Here is a 14048-nt window from a genome sequence, read left to right on the forward strand (position 1 = left end):
CTCTGTTTATCCTCCTACAGGCTGTATACCATCCTCTCTGTTTCTCTCCTACAGACTGTATACTATCCTCTCTGGTTATCTCCTACAGGACTGTATACTATCCTCTCTGTTTCTCTCCTACAGACTGTATACTATCCTCTCTGTTCTATCTCCTAAGACTGTATACTATCCTCTCTGTTATCTCTACAGACTGTATACCATCCTCTCTGTTCTCTCCTACAGACTGTTACTTCCTCTCTGCCGTCTTCTCACAGACTGTATACCATCCTCTCTGTTTATCTCCTACAGACTGTATACATCCTCTCTGTTTATCTCCTACATACTGTATACTCATCTCTCTGTTTATATCCTACCCCATACAGACTGTATACCATCCTCTCTGTTTATCTCCTACAGACTGTATACCATCCTCTCTGTTTCTCTCCACAGACTGTATACCATCCTCTCTGTTTCTCTCCTACAGACTGTATACCATCCTCTCGTTTCTCTCTAAAGACGTGTATATATCCTTCTCTGTTTATCTCCTACAGACTGTATACCATCCTCTCTGTTTTCTCTCCTACAGAACTGTATACATCCTCTCTGTTTCTCTCCTACAGACTGTATACCATCCTCTCTGTTTATCTCCTACAGACTGTATAACATCCTCTCTGTTTCTCTCCTACAGACTGTATACCATCCTCTCTGTTCTCTCCTACAGACTGTATCCATCCTCTCGTTTCTCTCCTACAGACTGTATACCATCCTCTCTGTTTATCTCCTACAGACTGTATATATCCTCTCTGTTATCTCTCTACAGACTGTATACATCCTCTCTGTTTTCTCCTACAGACTGTTATTACCAGCCTCTTCTGTTTATCTCTACAGACTGTACTATCCTCTCTGTTCTCTCCTACAGACTGTATACTATCTCTCTGTTTATCTCTACAGACTGTATACCAATTCTCTCGTTTTACTCTCCTACAGACTGTATACTATCCTCTCTCGTTTCTCTCCTACAGACTGTATACTATCCTCTCTGTTTTCTCCTACAGACTGTATACCATCCTCTCTGTTTCTCCCTACAGACTGTATACCTCCTCTCTGATTTCTCTCCTACAGACGTGTATTACCATCCTCTCTGGTCTCTCCTACAGACTGTATACCATCCTCTCTGTTTCTATCACCTACAGACGTATACCATCCTCTCTGTTTCTCTCCTACAGACTGTATACCATCCTCTTGTTTTATCTCCTACAGACTGTATACATACCTCTCTGTTTCTCTCCTACAGACTGTATACCATCTCTCTGTTATCTCCTACAGGACTGTATACTATCCTCTCTGTTTCTCTCCTACAGACTGTATACTTCCTCTCCTGTTTTCTCCTACAGACTGTTACTACCTCTCTTGTTCTCTCCTACGACTGTATACCATCCTCTCTTTTATCTCCTACAGACTGTATACTACCTCTCTGTTATCTCCTACAGACTGTATACTCCTCTCTGTTTTCTCCTATCAGATGTCTACATCCTCTCCGTTTCTTCCTCCTACAGACGTATACTATCCTCTCTGTTTCTCCTACAGACTGTATACTATCCTCTCTGGTTATCTCCTACAGACTGTATACCATCCTCTCTGTTCTCTCCTACAGACTGTATACATCCTCTCTGTTTCTCCTACAGACTGTACACTATCCTCTCTGGTTCTCTCCTACAGACTGTATACCATCCTCTCTGTTTCTCTCCTACAGACTGTATACTATCCTCTCGTTTCTCCCTACAGACTGTATACGCATCTCTCTGTTATCTCCTACAGACTGTTACTATCCTCTCTGTTTCTCTCCTACAGACTGTATACTATCCTCTATGTTATCTCCGACAGACTGTATACCATCCTCTCTGTTTCTCTCCTACAGAACGTATACCATCCTCTCTGTTCTCTCCTACAGGACTGTATAACCATCCTCTCGGTTTTTCTCCTACAGAACTGTATACTATCCTCTCTGTTTATCTCCTAACAGACTGTATACCATCCTCTCTGTTTATCTCCTACAGACTGTACCATCCTCTCTGTTTATCTCCTACAGACTGTATACCATCCTCTCTGTTTATCTCTACAGACTGTATACCATCCTCTCTGTTTCTCTCTACAGACTGTATACTATCCTCTCTGGTTTTCTCTCCTAAAGACTGTATACATCCTCTCTGTTATCTCCTACAGACTGTATACTATCCTCTCTGTTTCTCTCCTACAGACTGTATACTATCCTCTTGGTTCTCTCATACAGACTGATACCATCTCTTCTGTTTCTCTCCTACAGACTGTATACCATTCCTCTCTGTTTCTCTCCTACAGACTGTATACCATCCTCTCTGGTTCTCTCCTACAGACTGAATACCATCCTCTCTGTTTCTCTCCTACAGACTGTATACCATCCTCCTGTTCTCTCCTACAGACTGTACTATCTCTCTGTTTATTCTCCTACAGACTGTATACCATCCTCCTGGTTTATCTCCTACAGGACTGTATACCATCCTCTCTGTTTTCTCCTACAGACTGTATACTATGCCTCTCCTGTTTATCTCCTACAGACTGTATACCATCCTCTCTGTTTATCTCCTTACAGACTGTATACTATCCTCTCTGTTTCTCTCCTACAGACTGTATACTCCTCTCTGTTTCTCTCCTACAGACTGTATACAGCATCCTCTCTGTTTACTCTCTAAACTGTATACATCCTCTCTGGTTCTCTCCTACAGACTGTATACCATCCTCTTCTGTTTTCTCCTACAGACTGTTATACCATCCTCTCTGTTTCTCTCCTACCGACTGTATACCATCCTCTCGTTTCTTCCTACAGACTGTAACATCCTCTCTGTTTCTCTCCTACAGACTGTATACCATCTCTCTGTTTTCTCTCCCTACAGACTGTATACATCCTCTCTGTTACTCTCCTACAGACTGTATACCATCCTCTCTGTTCTCTCCTACAGACTGTATAACCATCCTCTCTGTTTTTCTCCTACAGACTGTATACTATCCTCTCTGTTCTTCCTACAGGACTGTATACATCCTCTTGTTCTCTCCTCCAACTGTATACATCCTCTCCTGTTCTCTCCTAACAGACTGTATACCTATCCTCTCTGTTTCTCTCCTACAGACTGTATACTCATCCTCTCTGTTTATCTCCTACAGACTGTATACCATCCTCTCTGTTTCTCTCTACAGACTGTATACTCATCCTCTCTGGTTCACGTCCTACAGACTGTATACTATCCTCTCCTGTTCTTCTCATACAGACTTATACTATCCTCTCTGTTTCTCTCCTACAGACTCGTATACATCTCTCTGTTTCTCTCCTACAGACTGTATACCATCCTCTTGTTTCTCATCAGACTCGTTATACTACTACCTCTCTGTTTCTCCTACAGACTGTATATATACCCTCTGTTTCTCTCCTACAGACTGTATACTATCCTCTCTGTTTATCCTTACAGACGTATACTCCTCTCTGTTTCTCTCCTACAGACTGTATACTATCCTCTCTGGTCTCTCCTACAGACTGTATACCATCCTCTCTGTTTTTCTTCCTACAGACTGTATACTATCCTCTCTGTTTTCTCCTACAGATGTATACTATCCTCTCTGTTTCTCTCCTACAGACTGTATACTATCCTCTCTGTCTCTCCTACAGACTGTATACTATCCTCTCTGTTTCTCTCCTACAGACTGTACTACTATCCTCTCTGTTTCTCTCTACAGACTGTATACTATCCTCTCTGGTTCTCTCCTACAGACTGTATACTATCCTCTCTGTTATTCCTACAGACTGTATACCATCCTCTCTGTTATCTCTAACAGACTGTATACTCATCCTCTTGGTTATCTCCACAGACTGTATACTATCCTCTCTGTTCTCTCCTACAGACTGTAACTTATCTCTCTGTTTCTCTCCTACAGACCTGTATGAATATCCTCTCTGGTTTTCTCTCCTATACAGATCTGCAGACTGTATACATCCTCTCTGGTTATTCCTACAGACTGTATACCATCCTTCTGTTTATCTCCTACAGACTGGTATACCATCCTCTCTGTTCTCTACAGACTGTATACATCCCTGTTTTCTACAGACTTATACATCCTCTCTGTTCTCTCCTACAGACTGTATACTATCCTCTCGTGTTAATCTCCTACAGACTGTATACATCCTTTGTTTTCTCTACAGACTGTAACATCCTCTCTGTTTCTCTCCTACAGACTGTATACATCCTCTCTGTTTATCTTCTCTACAGACTGTATCCATCTTCTGTTTATCTCCTACAGACTGTTACCATCCTCTCTGTTTTCTCCTACAGATGTATACTATCCTCTCTGTTTTATCTCCTACAGACGTATACATCCTCTCTGTTTTATTCTCCTACAGACTGTATACATCCTCTCTGGTTATCTCCTACAGACTGTATACCATCCTCTCTGTTTACTCCTACAGACTGTATACCATCCTCTCTGTTTATCTCCTACAGACTGTACCATACTCTCTGGTTTATCTCCTACAGACTGTATACCATCCTCTCTGTTCTCTCCTACAGACTGTATACATCCTCTCTGTGTTCTCCTACAGACTGTATACATCCTCTCTGTTTCTCCTACAGACTGTATACTATCCTCTCTGGTTCTCTCCTACAGACTGTATACTATCCTCTCTGTTTCTCTCTACAGACTGTAACTATCCTCCTCGTTTATCTCCTACAGACTGTATACTATCCTCTCTGTTTCTCTCCTACAGACTGTATACTATGCTCATCTGTTTTCTCCTACAGACTGTATACTATCCTCTCTGGTTCTCTCCTACAGACTGTATACTATCCCTCTTGTTTACTCTCCTACAGACTGTATACATCCTCTTGTTTATCTCCTACAGACTGTATACCATGCACTCTCCGGTTATCTCCTACAGACGTATACTATCCTCTCTGTTCTCTCCTACGACTGTATACTATCCTCTCGTTTCTCTCCTACAGACTGTAACTATCCTCTCTGGTTTATCTCTACACTCAGACGTTATACCATCCTCTCTGTTTCTCCTACAGACTGTATACCATCCTCTCTGTTTCTCCTACAGACTGTATACCATCCTCTCTGTTTTCTCCACAGACTGTATACTATCCTCTCTGTTTATCTCCTACAGACTGTATACATCCTCTCTGTTTTATCTCCTACAGACTGTTATACTATCCTCTCTGGTTCTCTCCTACACAGACTGTATACATCCTCTCTGTTTCTCTCCTACAGGACTGTATACCATCCTCTCTGTTTTCTCCTACAGACTGTATACCATCCTCTCTGTTACTCCCTACAGACTGTATACCATCCTCTCTGTTTCTCTCCTACAGACTGTATACCATCCCTCTCTGTTTACTCTCCTACAGACTGTATAACCATCCTCTCTGTTTATCTCCTAACAGACTGTATACCATCCTCTCTGTTCTCTCCTACAGACGTATACCATCCTCTCTGTTTTCTCCTACAGACTGTATACCACCTCTCTGTTTTCTCCTACAGACTGTATACCATCCTCTCTGTTTCTCCTACAGACTGATACCATCCTCTCTGTTTCTCTCCTACAGACTGTAACCATCCCTCTCTGTTTCTCTCATCCTACAGACTGTATACTATCCTCTCTGTTTATCTCCTACAGACTGTATACCTTCCTCTCTGTTATCCTCTACAGACTGTATTCCTATCCTCTCTGTGGCTTATCTCCTACAGACTGTATACTATCCTCTCTGGTTCTCTCCTACAGACTGTATACTACCTCTCGGTTCTTACCTACAGACTGTAACCATCTCTCTGTTTCTCTCCTACAGACTGTATACCATCTCCTCTTTCTCCCTACAGACTGTATACATCCTCTCTGTTTCTCGCCTACAGACTGTATAACATCCTCTCTGTTCTCTCCTACAGGATGTATACCAATCCTCTCTGTTATCTCTACAGACTGTATCATCCTCTTGTTTATCTCCTACAGACTGTATACCATCCTCTCTGTTTTACTTCCTACAGACTGTATACTATACTCTCTGTTTTCTCTCTACAGACTGTATACTATCCTCTCTGTTTCTCTCCTACAGACTGTACACCAGTCCTCTCTGTTTCTCTCCTACAGACTGTATACCATCCTCTCTGTTTATACTCCTACACTGTATACATCCTTCTGTATCTCCTACAGACTGTATACATATCCTCTCTGGTTCTATCCTACAGACTGTATACCATCCTCTCTGTTTCTCTCTCAGACTGTATACTATCCTCTCTGTTTCTCTCCTACAGACTGTATACTATCCCTCGTTTCTTCTCCTACAGACTGTATACCATCCTCTCTGTTTCTCTCCTACAGACTGTATACATCCTCTCTGTTATCTCCTATCAGACTGTATACCATCCTCTCTGTTTATCTCCTACAGACTGTATACATCCTCTCTGTTTTCTCTCCTACAGACTGTATACATCCTCTCTGTTCTCCTCCCAGACTGTATACCATCCTCTCTGTTCTCTCCTACAGACTGATACTATCCCTCTCTGTTTCTCTCCTACAGACTGTATACCATCTCTCTGTTTCTCTCTACAGACTGTATACATCCTCTCTGTTTCTCCTACAGACTGTATATATCTCTCTGTTCTCTCCTACAGACTGTATACCATCCTCTCTGTTTCTCCTACAGACTGTATACTATCCTCTCTGTTTCTCTCTCCTACAGACTGTATACTATCCTCTCTGGTTTCTCCTACAGACTGTATACTCATCCTCCTCTGTTTCTCTCCTACAGACTGTATACTATCCTCTCTGTTTCTCTCCTACAGACTGTATACTATCCTCTCTGTTTTCTCTCCTACAGACTGTATACTATCCTCTCTGTTTATCTCCTACAGACTGTATACTATCCTCTTGTTTCTCTCCTACAGACTGTATACTATCCTCTCTCTGTTATTCTTCCTAAGACTGATACCATCCTCTCTGTTTGCTCCTACAGACTGATATATCCTCTCTGTTTCTCATTACAGACTCGTATACTATCCTCTCTGTTTCTCTCCTACAGACTGTATACTATCCTCTCTGTTTCTCTCCTTACAGACTGTATACTATCCTCTCTGTTTATCTCCTACAGACTGTATACTATCCTCTCTGTTTTCTCCCTACACGAGCTCACGACTATCCTTCTCTGGTTCTCTCTTTACAGACTGTATACTATCCTCTCTGTTCTCTCCTACAGACTGTATACCATTCCTCTCTGTTTCTCTCCTACAGAAGTACCTCCTCTCTGTTTCTTCCTACAGACTGTATACCATCCTCTCTGTTTCTCTCCTACAGATGTATACCATTCCTCTCTGTTTCTCTCCTACAGACTGTATACCATCCTCTCGTTTTTCTGCCTACAGACTGTAACTATCCTCTCTGTTCTCTCTCCTACAGACTGTATCCCATCCCTCTCTGTTTCTCTCCTACAGACTGTATACATCCTCTCTGGTTTCTGCTCCTACCTGTACTGTGACTACCATCCTCTCTGTTATTCCTACCTACTGTATACTACTCCTCCTTGTTTATCTCCTACAGACTGTATTACTATCCTCTCTGTTTACTCTACAGACTGTATACCATCCTCTCTGTACTCTCCTACAGACTGTAATACCATGCCTCTCTGTTTATCTCCTACAGGACTGTATACCCATCCTCTCTGTTTACTCTCCTACAGACTGTATACATCCTCTCTGGTTTCTCTCCTACAGACTGTATTACATACCTCTCTGTTATCCCATACAGACTGTATACCATCCTCTCTGTTACTTCTCTTACAGACTGTATAATATCCTCTCTGTTTTCTCCTACAGACTGTATACTTATCCTCTCTGGTTCTCTCCTACAGACTGTATACCATCCCTCCTGTTTTCTCCTACAGGACGTATACCATCCCGCTCTGTTTTCTCCTACAGACTGTATACCATCCTCTCTGGTTTCTTCCTACAGAACTGTATACCATACCTCTCTGTTTTTCTCTACAGGATCTGTATACCATCCTCTCTGTTCTCTCCTACAGGACTGTTATACATCCTCTCTGCTTTCTATCCTACGAGACTGTATACTATCCTCTCTGTTTTCTCCTACAGTACTGTATACTATCCTCTCTTGTTTCCTTCTCCTAAGACTGTATACATCCTCTCTGTTTTCTCTCCTTACAGACTGTATACATCCTCTCTGTTTCTCTCCTACCGACTGTATAGCTATCCTCTCTGTTCTCTCATGACAGGACTGTTATATATCCTCTTGTTATCTCTACAGACTGTATACCATCCTCTCCTGTTCTCTCCTAACAGACTGTATAATCCTCTCTGTTTTACTCCGACAGACTGTTATACTATCCTCTTGTTTATCTCCTTACAGGAATGTATAGCACATCCTCTCTGGTTCTTCCTACAGACTGTTATTACCATACTTACTGTTTCTCTTCTCTACAGGACTGTATACCATCCTCTCTGTTTCTCTCCTACAGGACTGTATACTATCTCTCGGTTCTCCTTCCTACAGACTGTTACACATCCTCTCTGTTTTCTCTCCACAGAATGTATACTATACTCTCTGTTTCTCTCCTACAGACTGTCTATTAGACTATCCTCCTGGTTCTCTCCTACAGACTGTATACAGCCGCCCCTCTGTTTCTACTCCTACAACTGATACTACTCTGTGCCTAAGAGTAATACTATCCCTCTCTGGTTATCTCTACAGAACTGTATACTATCAGTAATAACAGCTTATCCATACTGATCTGACCTGTGATAATAGTAATAACAGCTTATTCCATCATGATCCTGACACTGTGATAATAGTAATAACAGCTTATCCATACTGATCTGGACACTGTGATAATAGTAATAACAGCTTATCCATACTGATCTGACACTGTTGATAATAGTAATAACAGCTTATCCTCACTGATCTGACCTCGTGATAATAGTAATAACAGCGTATCCATACTGATCTGACACTGTGATAATAGTAATAACAGCTTATCCATACTGATCTGACCCTGTGATAATAGTAATAACAGCTTAATCCCTATCGACCTGGAATAATGACACTGTGATAATAGTAATAACAGCTTATCCATACTGATCTGACCCTGTGATAATAGTAATAACAGCTTATCCACACTGATCTGACACTGTGATAATAGTAATAACAGCTTATCCATACTGATCTGACACTGTGATAATAGTAATAACAGCTTATCCATACTGATCTGACCCTGTGATAATAGTAATAACAGCTTATCCATACTGATCTGACCCTGTGATAATAGTAATAACAGCTTATCCATACTGATCTGAACCCTGTGATAATAGTAATAACAGCTTATCCATACTGATCTGACACTGTGATAATAGTAATAACAGCTTATCCATACTGATCTGACCCTGTGATAATAGTAATAACAGCTTATCCATACTGATCTGACCCTGTGATAATAGTAATAACAGCTTATCCATACTGATCTGACCTCGTGATAATAGTAATAACAGCTTATCCATACTGATCTGACCCTGTGATAATAGTAATAACAGCTTATCCATACTGATCTGACCCTGTGATAATAGTAATAACAGCTTATCCATACTGATCTGACACTGTGATAATAGTAATAACAGCTTATCCATACTGATCTGACACTGTGATAATAGTAATAACAGCTTATCCATACTGATCTGACACTGTGATAATAGTAATAACAGCTTATCCATACTGATCTGACCTCGTGATAATAGTAATAACAGCTTATCCATACTGATCTGACACTGTGATAATAGTAATAACAGCTTATCCATACTGATCTGACCCTGTGATAATAGTAATAACAGCTTATCCATACTGATCTGACCTCGTGATAATAGTAATAACAGCTTATCCATACTGATCTGACCTCGTGATAATAGTAATAACAGCTTATCCATACTGATCTGACCTCGTGATAATAGTAATAACAGCTTATTCATACTGATCTGACACTGTGATAATAGTAATAACAGCTTATCCATACTGATCTGACCCTGTGATAATAGTAATAACAGCTTATCCATACTGATCTGACCTCATGATAATAGTAATAACAGCTTATTCATACTGATCTGACACGGTGATAATAGTAATAACAGCTTATCCATACTGATCTGACACTGTGATAATAGTAATAACAGCTTATTCATACTGATCTGACACTGTGATAATAGTAATAAAAGCTTATCCATACTGATCTGACACTGTGATAATAGTAATAACAGCTTATCCATACTGATCTGACACTGTGATAATAGTAATAACAGCTTATCCATACTGATCTGACCCTGTGATAATAGTAATAACAGCTTATCCATACTGATCTGACCCTGTGATAATAGTAATAACAGCTTATCCATACTGATCTGACCCTGTGATAATAGTAATAACAGCGTATCCATACTGATCTGACACTGTGATAATAGTAATAACAGCTTATCCATACTGATATTACCTCGTGATAATAGTAATAACAGCTTATCCATACTGATCTGACACTGTGATAATAGTAATAACAGCTTATCCATACTGATCTGACACTGTGATAATAGTAATAACAGCTTATCCATACTGATCTGACACTGTGATAATAGTAATAACAGCTTATCCATACTGATCTGACCTCGTGATAATAGTAATAACAGCTTATCCATACTGATCTGACACTGTGATAATAGTAATAACAGCTTATCCATACTGATCTGACCTCGTGATAATAGTAATAACAGCTTATCCATACTGATCTGACCCTGTGATAATAGTAAGAACAGCTTGTCCACACTGATCTGACACTGTGATAATAGTAATAACAGCTTATCCACACTGATCTGACCCTTTGATAATAGTAATAACAGCTTAGCCCCACTGATCTGACCATGTGATACTAGTAATGACTTCTTATCCATACTGATCGGACCCTGTGATAATAGTAATAACAGCTTAGCCTCACTGATCTGACCCTGTGATAATAGTAATAACAGCTTATCCATACTGATCTGACCCTTTGATAATAGTAATAACAGCTTATCCATACTGATCTGACCCTGTGATAATAGTAATAACAGCTTATTCATACTGATCTGACACTGTGATAATAGTAATAACAGGTTATCCATACTGATCTGACCATTTGATAATAGTAATAACAGCTTATCCATACTGATCTGACACTGTGATACTAGTAATAACAGCTTATCCATACTGATCTGACCCTGTGATAATAGTAATAACAGCTTATCCATACTGATCTGACCATGTGATAATAGTAATAACAGCTTATCCATACTGATCTGACCCTGTGATAATAGTAATAACAGCTTATCCATACTGATCTGACCCTGTGATAATAGTAATAACAGCTTATCCATACTGATCTGACACTGTGATAATAGTAATAACAGGTTATCCATACTGATCTGACCATTTGATAATAGTAATAACAGCTTATCCATACTGATCTGACCCTGTGATAATAGTAATAACAGCTTATCCTTACTGATCTGACCATGTGATAATAGTAATAACAGCTTATCCATACTGATCTGACACTGTGATAATAGTAATAACAGCTTGTTCATACTGATCTGACACTGTGATAATAGTAATAACAGCTTATCCATACTGATCTGACCTCGTGATAATAGTAATAACAGCTTATCCACACTGATCTGACACTGTGATAATAGTAATAACAGCTTATCCATACTGATCTGACCTCGTGATAATAGTAATAACAGCTTATCCATACTGATCTGACCCTGTGATAATAGTAATAACAGCGTATCCACACTGATCTGACCCTGTGATAATAGTAATAACAGCTTATCCATACTGATCTGACCTCGTGATAATAGTAATAACAGCTTATCCACACTGATCTGACACTGTGATAGTAGTAATAACAGCTTATCCATACTGATCTGACCCTGTGATAATAGTAATAACAGCGTATCCACACTGATCTGACCCTGTGATAATAGTAATAACAGCTTATCCATACTGATCTGACCCTGTGATAATAGTAATAACAGCTTATCCATACTGATCTGACCCTGTGATAATAGTAATAACAGCTTATCCATACTGATCTGACCCTGTGATAATAGTAATAACAGCTTATCCACACTGATCTGACACTGTGATAATAGTAATAACAGCTTATCCATACTGATCTGACACTGTGATAATAGTAATAACAGCTTATCCATACTGATCTGACACTGTGATAATAGTAATAACAGCTTATCCGCACTGATCTGACCTCGTGATAATAGTAATAACAGCGTATCCATACTGATCTGACACTGTGATAATAGTAATAACAGCTTATCCATACTGATCTGACCCTGTGATAATAGTAATAACAGCTTATCCATACTGATCTGACCTCGTGATAATAGTAATAACAGCTTATCCATACTGATCTGACCTCGTGATAATAGTAATAACAGCTTATCCATACTGATCTGACACTGTGATAATAGTAATAACAGCGTATCCATACTGATCTGACCCTGTGATAATAGTAATAACAGCGTATCCATACTGATCTGACACTGTGATAATAGTAATAACAGCTTATCCATACTGATCTGACACTGTGATAATAGTAATAACAGCTTATCCATACTGATCTGACCCTGTGATAATAGTAATAACAGCTTATCCATACTGATCTGACACTGTGATAATAGTAATAACAGCTTATCCATACTGATCTGACACTGTGATAATAGTAATAACAGCGTATCCATACTGATATGACACTGTGATAATAGTAATAACAGCTTATCCATACTGATCTGACCCTGTGATAATAGTAATAACAGCTTATCCATACTGATCTGACCTCGTGATAATAGTAATAACAGCTTATCCATACTGATCTGACCTCGTGATAATAGTAATAACAGCTTATCCATACTGATCTGACCTCGTGATAATAGTAATAACAGCTTATTCATACTGATCTGACACTGTGATAATAGTAATAACAGCTTATCCATACTGATCTGACCCTGTGATAATAGTAATAACAGCTTATCCATACTGATCTGACCTCATGATAATAGTAATAACAGCTTATTCATACTGATCTGACACGGTGATAATAGTAATAACAGCTTATCCATACTGATCTGACACTGTGATAATAGTAATAACAGCTTATTCATACTGATCTGACACTGTGATAATAGTAATAAAAGCTTATCCATACTGATCTGACACTGTGATAATAGTAATAACAGCTTATCCATACTGATCTGACACTGTGATAATAGTAATAACAGCTTATCCATACTGATCTGACCCTGTGATAATAGTAATAACAGCTTATCCATACTGATCTGACCCTATGATAATAGTAATAACAGCTTATCCATACTGATCTGACCCTATGATAATAGTAATAACAGCTTATCCACACTGATCCGACACTGTGATAATAGTAATAACAGCTTATCCATACTGATCTGACACTGTGATAATAGTAATAACAGCTTATCCATACTGATCTGACACTGTGATAATAGTAATAACAGCTTATCCACACTGATCTGACCTCGTGATAATAGTAATAACAGCGTATCCATACTGATCTGACACTGTGATAATAGTAATAACAGCTTATCCATACTGATCTGACACTGTGATAATAGTAATAACAGCTTATCCATACTGATATGACACTGGGATAATAGTAATAACAGCTTATCCATAATGATCTGACCCTGTGATAATATTAATAACAGCTTATCCATACTGATCTGACCTCGTGATAATAGTAATAACAGCTTATCCATACTGATCTGACCTCGTGATAATAGTAATAACAGCTTATCCATACTGATCTGACCTCGTGATAATAGTAATAACAGCTTATCCATACTGATCTGACCCTGTGATAATAGTAATAACAGCTTATCCATACTGATCTGACCTTGTGATAATAGTAATAACA

This window comes from Salvelinus namaycush, chromosome 20, assembly GCF_016432855.1.
Source record: "Salvelinus namaycush isolate Seneca chromosome 20, SaNama_1.0, whole genome shotgun sequence".
Taxonomy (NCBI): domain Eukaryota; kingdom Metazoa; phylum Chordata; class Actinopteri; order Salmoniformes; family Salmonidae; genus Salvelinus; species Salvelinus namaycush.